Raw genomic sequence first — 23525 nt, forward strand, 5'->3', positions numbered from 1 at the left:
AGGTTTTTAAGGTCTCGGGAGTTTCCTGGCCATGGACCCAAAATATTGATGTTTTGTTCCCCGAGCCAATTAGTTATCACTTTTGCCTCATGGCAAGGTGCTCAATCATGCTGGAACAGGTATTGTTCGTAACCAAACTTTTCCTAGATGGTTGGGAGAAGTTGCTCTCGAAGGATGTGTTGGTACCATTCTTTATTCATGGCTGATATCTTAGGCAAAATTGTGAGTGAGCCCCTTGCCTGAGAGGCAACCCCACACATGAATTGTCTCAGGATGCTTTATTGTTGGCATGACACAGGACTGATGGTAGCGCTCACCTTGTCTTACATTTACATTTACATTTAAGTCATTTAGCAGACGCTCTTATCCAGAGCGACGTCTTCTCCGGAAGAGCTTTTTTCCGGATGGCCCAAACGGAATTCATCAGAGAAAATGACCCCAGTCCTCAGCAGTCCAATCCCTGTACTTTTAGCAGAATATCAGTCTGTCCTTGATGTGGCTTCTTTGCTGCCCTTCTTAACACCAGGCCTTCCTCAAAAAGTCTTCCCCTGCCTGCTGCCATTCCTGAGCAAGCTCTGTACTGGTGGTGCCCCTGCAGCTGAATCAACTTTAGGAGATGGTCCTGGCACTTGCTGGACTTTCTTCGGCGCCCTGAAGCTTTCTTCACAACAACAGAACCGCTCTCCTTGAAGTTCTTGATGATCCGATAAATGGTTGATTTAGGTGCAATCTTACTGGCAGCAATATCCTTGCTTGTGAAGCGCTTTTTGTGCAAAGCAATGATGGCGGCACGTGTTTCCTTGCAGGTAACCATGGCTGACAGAGGAAGAACAATGATTCCAAGCACCACCCTCCTTTTGAAGCTTCCATTCTGTTATTCGAACTCAATCATTATGACAGTGATCTCCAGCCTTGTCCTCATCAACACTCACACCTGTGTTAACGAGAGAATCACTGACATGATGTCAGCTGGTTCTTTTGTGGCAGGGCTGAAATGCAGTGGAAATGTTTTTTGGGGGATTCAGTTAATTTGCATGGCAGAGAGGGACTTTGCAATTAATTGCAATTCATCTGATCACTCTTCATAACATTCTGGAGTATATGTAAATTGCCATCATACAAACTGAGGCAGCAGACTTTGTGAAAATTAATATTTGTGTCATATTTGTGCCACGATTTTACAAATGTATGTGGACACCTCTTCAAATGTGTGGTTTTGGCTATTTCAGCCATGCAATCTCCGTAGACAAACAGTGCCAGTAGAATGGCCTTACTGCGGAGCTCGGTGACTTTCAATGTGGCACTATAATTGGATGCCACCTTTCCAACAAGTCAGTTCATCAAATGTCTGCCCTGCTAGAGGTGCCCCGGTCAACTGCAAGTGCTGTTATTGTGAAGTGGAAAGTCTAGGACCAACAACGGCTCAACAATGCAACGTGGTAGGACACATAAGCTCACAGAATGGGACCACAGAATGGGACCACAGAATGGGACCACAGAATGGGACCACAGAATGGGACCACAGAATGGGACCACCGAGTGCTGAAGTGCGTAGCGCGTTAAAACCGTCTGTTGCAATACTCACTTCCAAGTTCCAAACTGGCTCATAAAGGAATATCAGCACAATAACTGTTCATCGGGAGCTCCATGAAATGGGTTTCCATGGCCCAGATGCCACAAACAAGGCAAATATCTGGAGCAGTGGAAATGCGTTATCTGGAGTGATGAATCCCGCTTCACCATCTGGCAGTCAGATGGACAAACGTGGGTTTGGTGGATGCCAGGAGAACGCTACCTCCCCGAATGCATATTGCCAACTGTAATGTTTGGTGGAGGAGGAATAATGGTCTGGGGCTGTTTTTCATGGATCAAGCTAGGCCTCTTAGTTCCAGTGAGGGGAAATCTGCTACAGCAAACAATTACATTCTAGACAACGGAACTAACATTCAATGCCATCTTTGTAAGAAACTCCAGTGTATATTTGGCCTTGTGTTTTAGGTTATTGTACTGCTGAAAGTTGAATTTGTCTTCCTATGTCTATTGGAAAGAAGACTGAACTAGGCTTTGCTCTAGGACTTTGGCTATTTTTATCCCAAAACACTACCTAGTACTTGCCAATAACAAGCATACCCATAACATGATGCAGCCACCACCTTGTTTGAAAATATGAAGAGTGGTACTCAGTGATGTGTTGTTTTGAACTTGCCCAAAACATAATGCTTTATATTCAGGACACCAAGTTCATTTATTTGCCACATTTGTTGCAGTTTTACTTTACTGCCTTGTTGCAAACAGGATGCATGTTTTGGAATATTTTTATTCTGTACAGGCTTCCTTCTTTTCACTCTGTCATTTAGGTTTGTATTGTGGAGTAACTACAATGTTGTTGATCCCATCCTCAGTGATGTCCTATCACACCATTAAACAGTGTAACTGTTTAGAGATCCCCATTGGCCTCATGGTGAAATCCCTGAGCAGTTCCCTCCCTCTCCAGCAGCTAACTGGCGTATGGTCACACCATCCAAAGTGTGATTAATAACTACACCTCAAAGGGATATTCAATGGCAGTTTTTTTGTACCCATCTACCAATTGCTGCCCTTCTTTGCAAGGCATTGGAAAACTGGTATTTGTGGTTGAATATGTGCTTGAAATGCAATGCTTGACTGAGGGACCTTACAGAATGTACAGAGATGAGATAGTCATTAAAAACACATTTTAAACACTATTATCATTGCACACAGAGTGAGTCGTTGCAACTTATTATGTGACTTGTTAAGCACACTCCTGAACTTATTTAGACTTGCCATAACAAAAGGGTTGAAAAAGGAGTGGTGTGTTGTGGGAGAACAGCTGTCTGTTTATTTGGGAGGAGAGTTCATGTTCATCTCTGGGGGCCTCCGCTCTGCTGTCAGACGTGTGCTACTGTGGTGGGCGCTGTGCTGCAATCTGCCTGCCCTTGCCTGCCTTTTGTATACTGAGAGAATACAAATGGTGGCCATGCTAGCTGGCGCTTTGCCCAGGTGATGGCGTCACACAGAACAGGGTTTTAATAGAGCAATTTGTTTTCTGTCAAAACGCAGCCCATCTCCCCCTCTCCTGCCGGCACAGCTATGATTTAGCTCAGGGATGTTATTGATTCAGCCCTTTAATGGAGCTGTAAGAAAATGTGAATAAGAGAGTGAATTAGAGGGTTTGCATGTGTGGGTGTTTGTGTTCGTGCGTGTGTGTGTCTGTGTGAATTTACGAGAATACATGGTTTAGCCAAAAGAGAATGTTGTTAGCATAATTAGCGTGCCATTTAATACAGTTTAAAATTGATATCATAATTAGCAATGCAGTATAATTTACAGTCGTCAATAAATATTCACAACTGCTTATTGTTGGTACAAAAAACATTGGACAAACACTCGCTGTATGAACTTGAGAATTCATCTGTTTTTTAGAGTCAAAACATCCACTGTGCAGATGTGAGCAAGACTGAACAGTTTTAGCGATGAGATGCTAACTGAGGAGAGCGTAGCATAGCATAACATAGCAAAACCTAACCTAACAAAGCCTAGCATAGCAGTGCCTAGCAGATGGCTGTGTGGAGCTCTATAAGTGGGGTTAGAGACCCTGGTGAATGGACAGACTGAAGAAGTTGAGTAGTCAACACTCTTCCTCTGTGTATTATTTTCTCACTAAGTCTGTCGGGTGCAGTGGGAGGAAGGTAGGTGGGGGGGGGGGGTCCTCGGGAGACTTTACAGAATCCTGCCGAATGGTAATGGACTTCGGAAACATACTTTACAAACTCTCTTTGGCCACCCCTTCCTTCCCTCCCACCCCTCAAACCCACTCCCTTGTGCCTCCAGCGCCCACCCCTCCAACCTCTTCTATCCCGTGCACCCCCGACCCCCTCCTCATCTCTCTTTCAACAAGAGCAGTTTGTCAGGGTCAGAAAGCAAGTCAAAACCTCTATTAATGAGAGGGGGGAAGAGCGAGGAGAATAGAAAGAGAGACGGGAAGATAGAGAGAGAGAGAGAGAGAGAGAGAGAGAGAGAGAGAGAGAGAGAGAGAGAGAGAGAGAGAGAGAGAGAGAGAGAGAGAGAGATGTATGGAAGTGGGAGGGAGGGACAGAGAGAGGGAGAAACAAGAGGGGTGGAGAGCGGGGATGTCAGCCATCAAAAGCCGGGGAGAAGAGAAGGCCAGGTGGTTGTGGGAATCCGGCCCCCTTTCCTCTCCAGAACTCTCTGGGTTCTGTGTGGTAATTAGAAGGCAGCAGCGGGGCCTGGCCGAGATTCAGGACAGCCCCTCGGAGAGAGGACAATTTGCACTTCTACTGGAGATGGCAGCAAGGACACAAAGAAGAGGAAAAGGGAAACTATGGCATCTTTTATCGGGCTGGACAAAGACACCGAATCCTTTCAAAGAGCTCCCAAGAGTCTCCCTGGCGTTCTGCAGGAGGAGGTAGTCCACCGAGACTTCAGGAACCTACTCACCCCGCCTCCCACACACACACACCTTCTTGAATGAACTGCTCAAGGTGTCTGATAAGGTGCCAGTCGCAGCGACGAAACGTTTCTAAGGAGTCAAAGTCAGCATGGAGTGTACAATGTGTTACTTCCTGTTGATACAAAGAACATGGTGGCTATTTCTCAATTGTAGAACGACAACACCTTGAGCATGCCATCTTCTGACGGCTTCCGTCACCTTGCAGACAGAATGAGTTAATACAAATTTCACAAGTTTACAACCCTTTAAAATGATTTGGCCTAATGCAATGTATTCATGGTGCATTTGACCTCCCTCTCCCAGCCTGTTCTCAACTCTGTCGAGAACCAAAATGGCCGCCTATTACCTTTGACATTATCACCCAATCTAAAGAGGTTTGACCTCCCATGACTCAAGAAAGTGAATGCACTAGCTTTGAGTGGGTTTACCCCGACCCCCCACCCCGTCCCTGTTGAAGTGTGTCCAGCCAGCCATGGTAGTGGATGGGTCAAAGGTCAGATGGTTCATGTGCTAAATTTTTTCCGGGTCTACGGGCCCAGATGAGGGCCTTTAACCCAGTGTCTTTCCTTCTTTACTCTTTGCTCTCTCTCTCTCTGTCACTCAGTACCCCCGGGTTTCGCACGTCCCAGAGCTGAAAGCTCCATTCACACACCCTCTAAACCAGGGATGTTTTTGCAATTCAATATTTTCACAAGCAGCCTCATCATTACTTTGGAACCGGACACTGGGCAGGATGAGGTTGGGAGCAGCACACAGGAATCACAGAGGAATCACAGTGTCAGGAAGGGAAGGATGGGGGTACGGGGGAGATGAGGGGCTAATGACCCATCTTGAAATGTTTCAGTGAAGACTCAACACCTTGGGTGTTCGGACACAGACGTGCGCACACATACCACTCCACTCATTCTTTCACGAACAATCTGACACCAGGTAAATGATGAAGGTGGGGTAAAAGATGGGGGGTTGGTCTAATGACAGGAATAAAAAGCCCTAGTCTATGACAGTAATAAAGATCATATCAATTACTTGTAGAATATGACAACGTAAGAATATCTTTAGTGAGAGAATATACTGTATATTCTCATCCCATGACATATGAAGTTTCTATGCAGGTCTTTTTGTAAGAATATCTAACACTGGCTATCTAACACTGAATGTCTAACGCTGGCTGTCTAACGCTGGCTGTTAAGGCTGGCTGTCTAAGGCTGGCTGTCTAAGGCTGGCTGTCTAACGCTGGCTGTTAAGGCTGGCTGTTAAGGCTGGCTGTCTAAGGCTGGCTGTCTAACGCTGGCTGTCTAACGCTGGCTGTCTAACGCTGGCTGTTAACGCTGGCTGTCTAACACTGGCTGTCTAACACTGGCTGTTAAGGCTGGCTGTTAAGGCTGGCTGTTTAACGCTGGCTGTCTAACGCTGGCTGTCTAACGCTGGCTGTTAAGGCTGGCTGTCTAACGCTGGCTGTCTAACGCTGACTGTCTAACGCTGGCTGTCTAACGCTGACTGTCTAACACTGGCTGTCTAACACTGGCTGTTAACACTGGCTGTCTAACGCTGACTGTCTAACGCTGGCTGTTTAACGATGGCTGTCTAACGCTGGCTGTTAACGCTGGCTGTCTAACGCTGGCTGTCTAACACTGGCTGTTTACACTGGCTGTTTAACACTGGCTGTCTAACGCTGGCTGTCTAACGCTGACTGTCTAACACTGGCTGTCTAACGCTGGCTGTCTAACACTGGCTGTCTAACACTGGCTGTCTAACGCTGGCTGTCTAACACTGGCTGTTAACACTGGCTGTCTAACGCTGACTGTCTAACGCTGGCTGTTAACGCTGGCTGTTTAACGCTGGCTGTCTAACGCTGGCTGTCTAACGCTGGCTGTTAACGCTGGCTGTCTAACACTGGCTGTCTAACACTGGCTGTTTACACTGGCTGTTTAACACTGGCTGTCTAACGCTGGCTGTCTAATGCTGGCTGTTTAACGCTGGCTGTTTAACGCTGGCTGTTTAACGCTGGCTGTTAACGCTGGCTGTTAACGCTGGCTGTCTAACGCTGGCTGTCTAACGCTGGCTGTCTAACACTGGCTGTTTACACTGGCTGTCTAACGCTGGCTGTCTAACGCTGGCTGTTTAACGCTGGCTGTCTAACGCTGGCTGTCTAACACTGGCTGTCTAACACTGGCTGTCTAACACTGGCTGTTAACGCTGGCTGTCTAACGCTGGCTGTTAACGCTGGCTGTCTAACACTGGCTGTCTAACACTGGCTGTCTAACGCTGGCTATATAACGCGCCAGGGCAGAGGCCCAGAGGACTATCAGGATTGAAAGTGCATCTCAAAACAATGATTAGGAAATGGAGACAAAAAAAAGCTGGCTGTCTAACACTGGCTGTTAACGCTGGCTGTCTAACGCTGGCTGTCTAACACTGGCTGTCTAACACTGGCTGTTAACGCTGGCTGTCTAACACTGGCTGTCTAACGCTGGCTGTCTAACGCTGGCTGTCTAACGCTGGCTGTCTAACGCTGGCTGTCTAACGCTGACTGTCTAACGCTGGCTGTCTAACGCTGGCTGTCTAACGCTGGCTGTTAAGGCTGGCTGTTAAGGCTGGCAGTTAAGCCTGGCTGTCTAACGCTGGCTGTCTAACGCTGGCTGTTAAGGCTGGCTGTTAAGGCTGGCTGTCTAAGGCTGGCTGTCTAACGCTGGCTGTCTAACGTTGACTGTCTAACGCTGGCTGTCTAACGCTGACTGTCTAACGCTGGCTGTTAAGGCTGGCTGTCTAAGGCTGGCTGTCTAACGCTGGCTGTCTAACGCTGGCTGTTAAGGCTGGCTGTTAAGGCTGGCAGTTAAGGCTGGCTGTCTAACGCTGGCTGTTAACACTGGCTGTCTAACACTGGCTGTCTAACGCTGGCTGTCTAACGCTGGCTGTTAACGCTGGCTGTCTAACGCTGGCTGTTAAGGCTGGCTGTTAAGGCTGGCTGTTAACGCTGGCTGTCTAAGCCTGGCTGTTTAACGCTGGCTGTCTAACGCTGGCTGTTTAACGCTGGCTGTCTAACGCTGGCTGTTAAGGCTGGCTGTCTAACACTGGCTGTCTAACGCTGACTGTCTAACGCTGGCTGTCTAACGCTGACTGTCTAACACTGGCTGTCTAACACTGGCTGTTAACACTGGCTGTCTAACGCTGACTGTCTAACGCTGGCTGTTTAACGATGGCTGTCTAACGCTGGCTGTTAACGCTGGCTGTCTAACGCTGGCTGTCTAACACTGGCTGTTTACACTGGCTGTTTAACACTGGCTGTCTAATGCTGGCTGTCTAACGCTGACTGTCTAACACTGGCTGTCTAACGCTGGCTGTCTAACGCTGGCTGTCTAACACTGGCTGTCTAACGCTGGCTGTCTAACACTGGCTGTTCACACTGGCTGTCTAACGCTGACTGTCTAACGCTGGCTGTTTAATGCTGGCTGTTTAATGCTGGCTGTCTAACGCTGGCTGTTAACGCTGGCTGTTTAACACTGGCTGTCTAACACTGGTTGTTTACACTGGCTGTTTACACTGGCTGTTTAACACTGGCTGTCTAACGCTGGCTGTCTAACGCTGGCTGTTTAACGCTGGCTGTTTAACGCTGGCTGTTTAACGCTGGCTGTTAACGCTGGCTGTTAACGCTGGCTGTTAACGCTGGCTGTCTAACGCTGGCTGTCTAACGCTGGCTGTTTACACTGGCTGTCTAACGCTGGCTGTCTAACGCTGGCTGTCTAACGCTGGCTGTCTAACACTGGCTGTTTAACGCTGGCTGTCTAACACTGGCTGTCTAACACCGGCTGTCTAACACTGGCTGTTAACGCTGGCTGTCTAACGCTGGCTGTCTAACGCTGGCTGTTAACGCTGGCTGTCTAACACTGGCTGTCTAACGCTGGCTATATAACGCGCCAGGGCAGAGGCCCAGAGGACTATCAGGATTGAAAGTGCATCTCAAAACAATGATTAGGAAATGGAGACAAAAAAAGCATAATTACGACCAGAAAGCAAACATTTCCTAAAACAATAATAATACGCTTGAAAAGTACACTAATAATGGAGGGACCATTTTAGGGTGATTTTAGGGTGATTGAGCCACACATCAAAGCTCTGTCAGAGCTTCAAACTGCCTTTATTGTCCTGCAAAAAGACATTGTTAAACTCAAATTGGTACTTATTAATGCAGGAAAAACATTTATATAAGTATTCAGACCCTTTACTCAATACTTGGTTGAAGCACCTTTGGCCGCGATTACAGCCTTGATACATCTTGGGTATGATGCTACAAGCTTGGCACACCTGTATCTGGGGAGATTCTCCCATTCTTCTCTGAAGATCCTCTCAAGCTCTGTCAGATTGGATGGGAAGCGTAGCTGTACATCTTTTTTTAGTTCTCTCCGGAGATGTTCGATAGGGTTCCGTCCGGGCTCTGACTGGACCACTCAAGAATATTCTGAGACTTATCCCGAAGCCACTCCTGCATTGTCTTGGTTGTGTGCTTAGGGTCGTTATCCTGTTAGAAGGTGAACCTTCGCCACAAACTGTGGTCCTGAGCGCTCTGGAGAAGGTTTTTATCAAGAATCTTCTTTATCAAGGTCTTCGGTTTGAGGTTTTATATACTTTTCCAGCAAGCCACACTATAGTTAATGAAGTTAAACACACCAATATTAGCGTCTCCCTCGGGAGTCTCCTTAATCAGCATGCCACCACTCGTTGAACCTTTTTTAATGAAAATAAATGGCGAGCCAGAGAGATGGACTAATTGTGTTGCAAACGGGGGAGTATGCCATTGATATAATGAAGGCAATTTTCGGAGACAGAGTGGTTGAAGAGGTGGTAAAAAAAGTCTCCCATCTCCTGAAGGTTCGACCTCGGGGCAGGGGATTCCAGTACCTGGTTGACTGGGAGGGTTGTGGCCTGGAGGAGAGGTGCTGGGTCCCCGCTAGGGACATCCTGGACCCAGTCCTCATCGCCGACGTCCACCGCCAGCACCCCAGTTAACCAGGTATGCGCCCAGGTAGGACGCCAGGTGACGCCCCTAGAGGGGGGGATACTGTCACACCCTGATCTGTTTCACATGTCTTTGTGCTTGTCTCCAAACCCCTCTAGGTGTCGCCCATCTTTCCCATTATCCCCAGTGTATTTATACCTGTGTTCTCTGTTTGTCTGTTGCAAGTCCATTTTGTTCGTCAAGTCTACCAGCATTTTCCCTCTTGTCCGTGTTCGTACTTTCTAGTTTTCCCAGTTTTGACCATTTCTGCCTGCCCTGATCCTGCCTGCCATTCTGTACCTTGTCACACCACCCTGGATTATTGACCTCTGCCTGCCCTGACCCGAGACTGCCTGCCGTTCTGTACCTAATGGACTCTAATCTGGATTACTGACCTCTGCCTGCCCTTGACCTGTAGTTTTGCCTGCCCCCTGATCTAGTAATACACTTGTGTTACTTCGACGCTGTCTGCATATGGGTCTTCTCGTGAAACATGATAGAAGTGGATATGTCTTCTGAAAGAGCACTGATGCCTCTCTAACCCAGCTCACCATTATTCCACAAGAAGGTGAAGTGATAAACAAATAGAGGTGCTGCCTACTGCTGGCCTGGTGCGGTCCGCATGGCTACCAAATGCCATTGGATAATGATAATGATGCCTCAATTACTTCTGAGAATCTCCACATCCCCCCCCTTCTCCTCCCCTCCCATCAGAGCAAATTTGTCAAAAGCCCAATGATCGTCCAAAGTAATTGTCCAGACCAGGGGGCATTATTGTGGCAAATTAAATAACCTGATTTTAGAGAAGAAGGGAAGAGAGGAGAAAAAAATAGTCTTGGCATGGTTTTGTCCGAGCCTCTGAGAGGTCCTGTTTGAATCCACTCCTAATGAGACACTACATGCCCATCTTTGTGATTATGACAATACAGAGAGAGAGAGAGAGGGAGGCGACAAGGAACTTTGAGACTGGTAGGGACAGAGAGGGGGTTGGTGGAGATATAAACTTACGGGGAAACCAGAGAGGGAGCCAATGCTTTAAAAGCACAGTCCAATGAGAGGGGGCACTTTAAAGTAGCACCACGTTAAACAGCTGCAGGTAGCCTAGTGGTTAGAACGCTGGGCCAGTAACTGAAAGGTTGCTAGATAAAGTCCCTGAGCTGACAAGGTAAAAGTCTGTTGATCTGCCCCTGAACAAGGCAGCTAACCCACTGTTCCTAGGCTGTCATTGTAAATTAAGAATTTGTTCTTAACTGACTTGCCTAGTAAAATAAAGGTTCAATTAAAATCACATCTCCAAGACAAAAAAAGAGGAACTCTCTGGGGAGGAGAGTTTTGTCTCCTTAGCTTTGTCTCTACAGGATGATGGGAATATAAGGGTCTGGGGCAACATACCATTCTGATAGGTGAAGCACAGTACAGCAGCAAGCCAATAGGGAGTGAGTGAGTACGATGTAAATCAAGTGAGTATTTACTGTATGTGGGCATTTAACTAAGCAAGCAAATGCCTGTGGAATTTGAATTAAGTTATCAGGACCATAGAACACAATTAACTTTAAAAGAAAAGTCATGTGCCATTTACCACTGACTAGTCACAATGCAGAGATATTACATTTCTCTGAATCATGAGTGCAGCTTAAACATGCAAATTTCCCAGTCAACATCCCATATGTTTCAAAAATATATTTGAAAAAGTCAAACAGCAGGGATGTAATCACACCGAGGCCGGAGAGAAAATGATTGTGTTTGCATTCCACTAAAGAAACGAGAAGGAAGCATGTTTTTTTTACAGACAGGGTCATGTTCATTACTCACCAAATGGAAGAAAACAGAAAAATACTGCAAGGGTCTCCCTAGAGTCATCCAATAAGAAAATTGAATATTTTGTTCCAAAATGCTTTATAACCTATTTCAGTTGTGTGTCGTAATGAACAAGACCCAGGCCCTCTCTTAGTCTTTTCGGTTGTCTGGGTGATACTTTGACTGACTCTCTGCACAGCATCGTCTGGAATACGATACACAGAAATGCCTTTAACTGAAGTGGAAAGACTTTTCTTTTTCCCCCTGGCAAATGCATACCACTCTGCCTCCTGCCTATTTATATCACATCTCATCTTCGGCACGCAGGACAAACTGCCAAAACATGGGGAGATTGCAGCCCAAACATAGCGAATTAAGTCACATAAAGTGGCTTGCGAAAGTATTCACCCCCTTGGGCATTTTTCCTTTTTTGTTGCCTTACAACCTGGAATTAAAATAGATTGTTGGTGAGGTTGTGTCATTTGATTTACACAACATGCCTACCACTTTGAAGATACAAAATATTCTGGGGGGGTGAAACAAACAAGAAATAAGTCAAAAAAACTGAAAACTTGAGTGTGCATAACTATTCACCCCCCCCAAAGTAAATACTTTGTCGAGCCACCTTTTGCAGCAATTACAGCTGCAAGTCTCTTGGGGTATGTATCTATAAGCTTGGCACATCTAGCCACTGGGATCTTTGCCCGTTCTTCAAGGCAAAACTGCTCCAGTTCCTTCAAGTTGGATGGGTTCCGCTGGGGGTAAAGCAATCTTTAAGTCATACCACAGATTCCCAATTAGATTGAGTTCTGGGCTTTGACTAGGCTATTCCAAGACATTTAAATGTTTCCCCTTAAACCACTCAAGAGTGGTTTTAGCACTATGCTTAGGGTCATTGTCCTGCTGGAAGGTGAACCTCCATTCCAGTCTCAAATCTCTGGAAGACTGAAACAGGTTTCCCTCAAGAATATCCCTGTATTTAGCACCATCCATCATTCCTTCAATTCTTACCAGTTTCCCAGTCCCTGCCTATGGTTTTGAGCCAGACATAGTGTTTTCCTTGAGGGTCAAAAAGCTTAATTTTAGTCTCATCTGACCAGAGTACCTTCTTCCATATATTTGGGGAGTCTCCCACATGCCTTTTGGCGAACATCAAATGTGTTTGCTTATTTTTTTCTTTGAGCAATGGCTTGTTTTCTGGCCACTCTTTCGTAAAGCCCAAGATAGGTGGAGTGTACGGTTTAAAGTGGTCCTATGGACAGATACTCCAATCTCCGCTGTGGAGCTTTGCTCCTTCTCCTTTATATCTTTGGTCTCTTTGTTGCCTCTCTGATTAATGCCCTCCTTGCTTGGTCCCTGTGTTTTGGTGGGTGGCCCTCACTTGGCAGGTTTGTTGTGGTGCCATATTATTTCCATTTTTTAATAATGGTTTTAATGGTGCTCCGTGGTATATTCAAAGTTTCTGATATTTCTTTTATAACCCAATCCTGATCTGTACTTCTCCACAACTTTGTTCCTGACCTGATTGAATAGCTCCTTGGTCTTCATGGTGCCACGTGCTTGGTGGTGCCCCTTGCTTTGTGGTGTTGCATACTCTGGGGCCTTTCAGAACAGGTGTATTTATACTGAGAACATGTGACAGAGCATGTCACACTTAAATAAAGTCCACCTGTGTGCAATCTAACTAATTATGTGACTTCTGAAGGTAATTGGTTGCACCAGATCTTGTTTTGGGGATTCATTTAAAGGGGATGAATACATATGCACGCACCACTTTTTCGTTTTTATTTTTTTTTATAATGTTTTGAAACAAGTAATTTTTTAAACGTTCACTTCTCCTACTTTGAAAGCTTTTTTTGTATGTCCATTTCAAGAAATCCAAGTAAAAATCCATTTAAATTACAGATTGTAATACAACAAAATAGGAAAAATGCCAAGGGGGTGAATACTTTTGCAAGGCACTGTAGCTGTGAGGGGTGGTGGGCAGCGGAGAGGTATTTTCCATGTGGATCTGCTGGGGCCTAGTGTGGACGGCGGGCTCTGACTGAGATCTCTGTCACACTGTGGTGATATGCAGGGTCGAGTTCATTATGCCCAAATGGGATGAAACAAGCAGGGACTACCTGAACTTGTCCAATAAGAAACATTCCATTATATGGGGCTAGTCCACGTTGGGTTATGACATTATTTGTGCCATTATGAGGCAGACCTGAAGGAGAAATTAGGTATTTGAGTAGTGACTGAACTGCACTGCTCAAAAACAAGAGCCGGCTTCACAGGCAGCAGGATGCATGGGGTTCGGGTGGGTCTCACACACACACACGTACACACACATACACACACCTCCGATAAATATTGGGGCTAACATGGCATGCTTGCCAAAATGATTTATCCTGGGAAAATGTGTGTGAGAGAGTGTGTGCAAGAACGAGTGAGTGAGTGGGTGAGTGAGTGAATGGCTTCCCTACAGTTAATGAGTGAGTGCCGAGCACGATGGTCTCTTGAGTTTACAGAGACTAAGGTGCAGCAGCAGCAGCATAGGAGAGGCCCCATGATAAAACCACTGGAAAGCCAGGGGAAAAGCCATATTACAACCTACAGTATGTCTTGTGCTAATTGGGTTGTTTGCTCTACAACCTGCTAGTTCGTATGCCTTCACACCCTGATATACAGTATCGGCATAAGGCAGAGACAATAACAAGACACATTGGCAGAACACAATGAAACGCACCTTCTTTCATCAAAAAAACAAAGCAACATCTGTCTGTTGAAGTCCACCAAACATACAGTTACAAGACCTACAGCATGGTCAAGCAAGTTAATGTTTCTGACATTTCAGATGACTGAACAACTATTGATTTAGAACCATGGAGTTACCTCAATTGGCAAAGAAAACAGGAAGGAGCTGCCTGCACTATTCCAGGACCATTTCAACATCATCAAATCACCTCAGCTTAATCTAATACAGTCACAACTAAAATGTACCAAAAACTATTTAGTGCAATCGATGTAAGCTCAAAATGATGTTGCTGGCTAAAATGCTCGCTAGCCTAACTTCCTTTCATGGACAACGATGCACCAGGCCAACTAGTTAACATTGGCCTACGACATCTAGCTACATCTTGAACTTCCAGTCCAGGGGCACAAAGTATGAATATATTGTTGGGTCAAAATCACAGATCTAAACATTTACCAGCACAGAGAATTCAGTAAAACCACAAGTCCAAATCCCTATCTCCATCCATGGCTAATTTAGGAATGGGATCATTTTAGCTAGCTTAGTAGCCACCTGAGGACAACGACACAACGAGACGCAACAATTCAAGTTTTTTGTCAATAATGTTTGGTTTCTGATGTTATGTGATTGCCACTACTATCTTATCATACTGCAGTCTTGTCTTTTTAGTACAATACTATCACTACTACTACTACTACTATCTTATCATACTGCAGCCGTGACTTTTTAGTACAATACTACTACTACTAATACTACTACTGCTACTACTATTACTACTACTACGATCTTATCATACGGCAATCGTGACTGTTTAGTCCAATACTACTACTACTACTACTACTAATACTACTAGTACTACTACTACTACTACTACTACTACCATCTTATCATACTGCAGCCGTGTCTTTTTAGTCCAATACTACTACTACTACTACTACTACTACTACTATCTTATCATACTGCAGCCGTGTCTTTTTAGTACAATACTACTACTACTACTACTACTCTCTTATCATACTGCAGCCGTGTCTGTTTAGTCCAATACTACTCTTACTACTGCTACTACTACTACTCTCTTATCATACTGCAGTCTTGTCTGTTTAGTCCAATACTACTACTACTACTACTACTACTACTACTACTACGATCTTATCATACTACAGTCGTGACTGTTTAGTCCAATACTACTACTACTATCTTATCATAATGCAGCCTTGACTTTTTAGTACAATACTACTACTACACCTACTAGTACTTCAACTACTACTACTACTACTACTACTACTACTACTACTACTACTACTACTACTACCTTATCATACTGCAGCCTTGACTTTTTAGTACAATACTACTACTACTACTACACCTACTAGTACTTCAACTACTACTACTACTACGATCTTATCATACTGCAGTCGTGACTGTTTAGTCCACTACTACTACTACTACTACTACTACTACTACTACTACTACACTACTAGTACTACTACTACTACTACTACCACCATCTTATCATACTGCAGCTGTGTCTTTTTAGTCCAATACTACTACTACTACTACTAATCTCTTATCATACTGCAGTCGTGTCTGTTTAGTCCAATACTACTACTACTACTACTACTACTACTACTACTACCTTATCATACTGCAGCAGTGTCTGTTTAGTCCAATACTACTACTACTACTACTACTACTACTATCTTATCATACTGCAGTTGTGTCTGTTTAGTCCAATACTACCACTACTACTACTACTACTACTACTACTACCTTATCATACTGCCGCCGTGTCTATATATATATATATATATATATATATATATTCATTTGTATCATCTACGATGTTTGCTCGGTTTTAGACACGAGGTAGGCCTGCTGTAGGAGCCTACTGGAAAAGTCACCTGTAATGTTCAACAATTGAATCCTGCCTTAAGCCTTAATGGCATGTTGTCAGCACACATCTGTTGTTTCAGACCGAATTGCAAACATTTGAACCATAGGATAGGCCTATAAAGACAAAAAAATAAAATAAGTATCGTCTAATAAGGGATGGATGTGCACAAGCAATTTAGGGGAGGGGAGGTCAACAGAGGAGATGCCTGTGCCATTCTACATAAAATTGAATTAACTGTAGCGAGAAACATCTAACCAACCCTTTAGCCTGCCTCAAATGACAAGAGCGAACAAAAGACCATTTAAAAATGGTCACCAAAATATGACCTAGATTGTATTGTAATACTGTAGGCTATAGCATATGATTCAAATGAGTATATACAAGGGTAGTAATAATAATAATTACAATCATATTAATAATAACAATAATAATTTGTATTATAAACAACAGGCCTAACAATAATAAATTGTGAAATTTCGAAAGAGATATAAGACCTACCTTTTTAGGTAAAATAAGATAAACAAACCTAAAAACAATTATCTAAATTACAGGGCACCAGGCTATGATACCATGTAACATATCCATGTAAACGTGTAAAAGTGTTTTCAAATATCACTACATATCCAAAAGGCCTAAGCTGTACACGTGGGGAAATACGGGCCGTCACAGCATTTATTGATCAATGCGACTTTACCCAGTTCGACACCGCTCAGGGAGGCGATTCTGAGAGCCGAATCCCTGTGGATTTGAGAATTCTGGACCGGGGAAGTCTGTATAAATCTCCTTAAATCAGGCCCCTTTCGATTTAATCAGGACTATGACAACTGTCGAAATCGAAAAAGGTTCCACTGCCTCTTAAATGATGCCAGTTTGGGGGAAATGTAATAATTGCAGCCTGCTGTAGGACTTTTCTACAGGTAGAGAGTATGACAAGTATCCCACGGTGTGTATAGCCTCTGTAACTGCACAAGTACCCTGTAGGCGTTTTGCCTAAATGTTGTCAACAACTCGGGCCCAGCTTTATTAAATATCACAAGGCCATATTCATATGATCTTCTTTTTGTTTATAACTTCTTAGTTCCAACTTCTTACTACAACACAAGGCGAGACAAATTGGCGTCGCTAAGGTCTGGAAGTTTAGCAAGAAGGGAATAATTCTCGCCGAGTGAGAGGTCTCCTCAAATTCATGCAGGCATTTATTTTAAATAGCACTCGGATCAAAAGGCAATGAGATCAAGGTCTATTTTATTTATATTGTAAATTAAAAATACCTTCCTGAATTGATAACGATTCTCCCTGAGAGCTGGGCCTGCTTTCCCTTTGCAAAGACTTGACAAATGTCCGCGCGTAATAAAAAACTTGAACCAAACATACACAAGCACAATTACAAGAAACGCTGCTTACAATGTAATAGTTTATTTCTGGTTCCAAACACAATATGTAACTGTTGAAATGTTTACTTGTCTTGTCCTCATTGACACAAATGATTGATCATAATGCGTAGAAAACGGAGGAGGTATACAACCAACGTACTAGGCTACTCGTTTACAGCACGGTCATTTCACCATGCTTGTTAACATAGCCGTGAGATAGAAACAATCAATATGCCTTCATTAGAAATGTAACATGCCTTAAATCTGAAAATGTTGATTTGGGATTAACAAAGGCCATATCAAATGTTTTTCGGGGGTTTATGCTGAAATGAAAATAAACGACTTCTTAAATAATTGTAAATATCTTATGCGTTCAGATTCGTTAATAGGCTGCTGATGGATTAAACTCGTTAGGCTATACATTTCACTAGCCCTCACTGGTTTAAGCATTCATCTGCTCGAAGTTCTGCATTTGCAATGACCAACCGCTACATGTCCATAATCGAAACTCATCTTGAAATAATTGATAACACCCATATCAAAAAATGAATCCTCGTTCGAGTCTGAAAATATGTGTAACACACAATATTGCTTTCCCTTTTATTCAGAAAACAAATAACACCTACATGTATTATATACATTTACAGAAAAAGCCAAGGGTATTCATGGATGCGCAATAAGCAAATCAATCGGAAAGATATCAGAATCCAAGCTGAGAAACATCCTTCTTCATACACAAACATCTACACGATGTTCACAAAAATTGTAATGACTTTTTTCCGTATATGAGAACAGCAACAGTCCATAAAGTACCTTCTTGCACAAGAAGCATTATTGATTGCCATTCCCCGAAAGAGGAACAAAACACCACAGTAGGTAGTTAAGCGGCCAGAGGGGAAAAACAACTTCGTGAATGCATTTTCTTATAAGGTAAAACGGACGGATAAAATGATTCATGAAAATAGCAATTTCTTTCCAAGTTCACATTTGAACGTCTCCCAAGGTTGTGCGGAATGTGCGCAGAACTCGGTCTCTATTCTGTGCTCCTTCTAGCGCCATGACCAGTGCTAGAGCGCCCACTATTTCAAAAGACAGGAATATTATTTCACAAGACTTGGAGAAACTCAATAAAAAAGTTACTATCCCATTCTAAAACTTTTAGCTAACTTTCGGGTATCGATTCTGCGCCGTTTCTCACCTCCGAGAAAATAAATCAAAACGACTCCACAGCGCAGTTTGTATGGACTTGTTTTTCTCTCTCATATATTTAATACAAACCACCAGCAGTGTTTCTCAGCATATATGAAAGTTCTGAAGTTGGGAACAAGCGAACCCGAGGCTGCAACAGCGAGCAGGCTGGAGACACGAAGTAGGATGTTTTAAGGTTACTATTCACACAGAGAACGACATTATATCTAGGAGGACAAAGACCCGTCTCCAAAGGGACTGATAAATGACAATGTCACATTGGTGACGAGAGTTCGAGCCGCCGACCGAAAGCGTAAGAAGGGAAAAATACCTACTTTTGGCCAGTTTTCTTGCCCTAGCCTTGGATCGCATCTTGTCGGCTTGTAGATTCCTCTCGTCCTCCGTGAGCCCAGAAGCAGCAACAACACTATCTTCATCTCACAAGCATTGTCAGTTTGGACACCTTCGCACATGCGCACAGGCCATTCAATCTGACACTGGTCAGTGACAAAAAAACTGCCCTATTCTATTACAGATAGGCCCTATTCTATTACAGATAGGCTCTATTCTATTACAGATAGGCCCTGTTCTATTACAGATAGGCTCTATTCTATTACAGATAGGCTCTATTATATTACAGATAGGCCCTGTTCTATTACAGCTAGGCTCTATTCTATTACAGATATTCTATTACAGATAGGCTCTATTCTATTCAGATAGGCTCTATTACAGATAGGCCCTATTCTATTACAGATAGGCTATTCTATTACAGATAGGCCCTATTCTATTACAGATAGGCTCTATTCTATTACATATAGGCCCTATTCTATTACAGATAGGCCCTATTCTATTACAGATAGGCCCTATTCTATTACAGATAGGCCCTATTCTATTACAGATAGGCCCTATTCTATTACAGATAGGCTCTATTCTATTACAGATAGGCTCTATTATATTACAGATAGGCTCTATTCTATTACAGATAGGCTCTATTCTATTACAGATAGGCTCTATTCTATTACAGATAGGCTCTATTCTATTACATATAGGCTCTATTCTATTACAGATAGGCTCTATTCTATTACAGATAGGTGTTCTCAAAATATGTTTAGACTATATTTACAAATAACGCCATTGACGTGTCATCTGTCATTGTGTTCAACGTAGACTCCCCACATGTCCCGTTCTGCAAGGGGTTATTTTTGACGCCACTAAATTAAATGCATACGTTTGGAGTCCATGCATCGTAAACAACAGATGTAGATTAGCAGTGAATTTATGATATAGCTCTCCGTAATGAAAATGTTGCATGCTTTGCTCCGGAGCAAACCACACGAAACGGCAGCTGTTGATGCATGCAGCCGCCGACTTTCAATAGACGAGACTTTAGCGTGCTGGTTTCAATGAATTGTATTTCTAAAGGAAACATATTAAGTCAATGTATTTTTAATTTAATTTATATCTGTTCACCGATCCTCTCCGTGCACTATGGAGCAGATGTCATACTTAGCTACATTAAAAAGTAATGAATGAAAACATGTAGCGCCATTGTGTCACAAGGACTCCAGGTAAACCCAGCGAGGAGTTTCAACAGTTTGTATGATTTTGCCTTCCACCTATTTTACGTTGCATGTAATGAATGGCATTCCGACATGCCGTGTGTATGACAGCAGGCGTCTGTTGCTCGTTGCATGCATATTAACAGGCAATGTTAGGTGTGTGGTCGATTTTAGTTTGAGGTTTGGTTATATGCGCTATAGCCTATTCTGTAGCCCATAACGCAGCTAAGCAATTGAAATATGTACGTCTGTAGGCTACCGTATGTATGAATTAATACAATATTTACAGTGAACTATATGGATGTTGAACGAAAGAAAGGCGAATATTCCTACCGTCCTGTACTAATCCACATGTAGGCTAGGTATGATTACTGTTCAGTTGAAGCAGTGAAAACAACCTATCTAGTCAAGCTAATATCAGGAAAGTATCGGCCTATCTGACAATCAAAAGCATGGTTATTCGGCATAATTAATTATTCGCATTTGAACTTAATTTCATTATTGGTCCTATTGCATGCAGTTAATTGACAATTATTATAAACCACATTGCTGTATCATTGTTATTATAATAATTATGATTATTATATTGTAAGGATTAATGTTATTATTATTATTTGCAACTACTTCGACGCAACATGTAGATAGATTTTAATTCACATGCCTACATGTAAAACCAAATCAGGAAGGCTATGTTCATTTTTTTTTCAACTACGTAAAATTGGATGTATTTGCATACTATTTGAAAACATAGTCCTGAAAAAGAAACGAGGTCCATGATTACTTGCATGACCAGGAGTTCTCGGAGCGAATGAAATGTTGTGATTTGTAAACGGGAAAAGGGTACCTCTACAGAAGATGTAGACCAATTAGGACCGTTAACCAAACAACGGGTGGGATCAAAGAATTGATTGAACACCAATACGAAATTATTATAAATACTCATTAAATAATACACGATAATAATAATCATTTTAGGTATTCATTCATGACTTCTTATTATTATTATTAATAGACCCTATTTGTTTTTATTATCGGGCTATTATGGTAGAATAAGATGGAATAGGCCGAAGTAACATGGGGACTTGAATATTCACTAAATATTGCAATTGCATATTACATCCAATGCATGATACTATATTTAGAAACGTATGGAGAAAAAAAATCAGCACCGGACTACAATCTACATCGACACAGGACTACAATCACCAACCATAATTGACCATTTCATTTTAAGCAGTACAAGTCGACCATGCATTCAACATGTCATGTGGTTGACAAGGCGTCCACATTTCCTCTAAAATAGCAATTGTGACAAATGTAGTAATTTCAACTATTAATCTAACAATGAGAAAATATTGTTTGTGGAATCTTATGTTGCCAAACAGAGAGTTATTGCGCAGATGTTACAACAAGTCGCACTGTAACCGAGTGACATTGAGCCAACAATCGACAGGTTAGTATTCATTTCATGTATCAGTGCTATTTTGTTTAGCCTACTCCTGGGTGTCTAAAATAGTAATAGACTGACGACTGGGAATATCAATAGTCTTGTCTCAATCGATTGATTGCATCGATAGCATTTCCTGTTTAAGTTAAGTCAAAATAAAAAGGGGCATTCATCAGCAGTTTTGTCGAACTTTTTCTTCTCCAAAATGTTTACACCAGCACTCCAGAACAATTTAAACGTGCGCCAAATGTCTCTCTCACATTGCGCGGGACAAATGATTTCATATGGTGGGTGCAAAGCCTTTTTTAAGAGCAATTAACTGCGACTATCCTTGTAAAAAAAGGGTGTTGCTCTTCGGCACCCGTTCATTGTGGAATACATTTTCTGCGTCATTTAAACGTCTGCCTTTTACGAGCTCAACGTGATGGCTGTGTAACCCCGCATTTTTTTGGTATTTTCTTCACACATCCCTGCAGTTTTAACACGGTAGGCACAGTGGCAGGACCAGACTCCAGAAGAGAGATGTGCAGCTGCAATCCGGGCTGCAGCAGCAAAATACGTTATTTATTTATTTTTTAGTTTACAGGTCGTAAATCCAATATGCTAATCTATCATCAACAAAAAAATGCCCATGGCTATGCAGAGCAGCTAACATCAATCATCGAATTGATTGATTTAAAATGAAATGTAAAACGAAATGTAAAACACTGCATTATCTTGTACACCTGTTATTTATCTATGACCTATTCCATCTAGGCCTATATATTGGCATATACACATAGGCTACATACACTACATTACCAAAGGTATCTCATTCCAAAATAATGGGCATTAACATGGAGATGGTCCCTTCCTTTCCTGCTATAACAGCCTCCACTCTTCTGGGAAGGCTGTCCACTAGATGTTGGAACATTGTTGCAGGGACTTGCTTCCATTCAGCCACAAGAGCATTGCTGATGTTGGGCGATTAGGCCTGTCGGCGTTTCAATTAATCCCAAAGGTGTTTGATGGGGTTGAGGTCAGGGCTCTGTGGGCTCTGTGAAGGCCAGTCAAGTTCATCCACATCGATCTTTACAAACCATTTCTGTATGGACCTCGTTTTGTGCATGGGGGCATTGTCATGCTGAAACATGAAAGGGCCTTCCCAAACTGTTGCCACAAAGTTGGCCACACCGAATAGTTTAGTGTCATTGTATGCTGTAGTGTTACGATTTCCCTTCACTGGAACTTATAGGGGCCTAAACCATGAAAAACAGCCCCAGACCATTATTCCTCCATCAAACTTTACAGTTGGCACTAAGCATTAGGGCAGGTAGCGTTCTCCTGGCATCCACCAAGCCCAGATTCATCTGTCGAAGTATGACATTCATTTCCAATGAAACGCTGCGTTTGCCTTGCAACGTTTTGTTGCAGAGGCTGTTGCAGTGCGTTCGGTGTGGGGCATTTGTTGGATTTGTCGAAAGTATGCGTCTAGCTGTATGCGTAGACGGCTTGACAGAAATGGAAGCAGAAGGTGAATGTTGAACTTTTGTTGCGTACACACCTACAGCGTCACTGCGCAAAATGGTACGCAGTATCATCTGGGGTATTCAGCATCATCTGAATTGGTGTGCAACAAAAGTTCAACATTCACCTGCTACCATTTGCCAAGCAGTCTACAAATAGAGTTAGACGCATGCACCATACAGAACGTAGTCTTCCTAGGCCTGCATTCATGGGGGCATTTGTCATGAAGTCACGTTTATTGATCAGTGACATATGAAATAAACTGACGGTCGAGTGGATGGAAATATTGAGACATCCATGGTTCTCGAGCCACTACTTCTTATCATAACCTTCATCTTTATCACCGTCAAGGAGTAAAATAGTAGCGTATCATTTTAGTAGCGGCAGGCTATAGGTTATCCGCCTATGTTGGTATTAAAACGCCAATTCTTAAAACAACAAATTTGGCTTTAGAATGAATAATTACTAACTATGTAGGCTATTATAACGCGTATAATAGTATTATATATTTAGATATTAATGAATTTAGGCATGTAGGA

This window comes from Oncorhynchus gorbuscha, linkage group LG10, assembly GCF_021184085.1.
Source record: "Oncorhynchus gorbuscha isolate QuinsamMale2020 ecotype Even-year linkage group LG10, OgorEven_v1.0, whole genome shotgun sequence".
In the NCBI taxonomy this organism is placed as follows: Eukaryota; Metazoa; Chordata; class Actinopteri; order Salmoniformes; family Salmonidae; genus Oncorhynchus; species Oncorhynchus gorbuscha.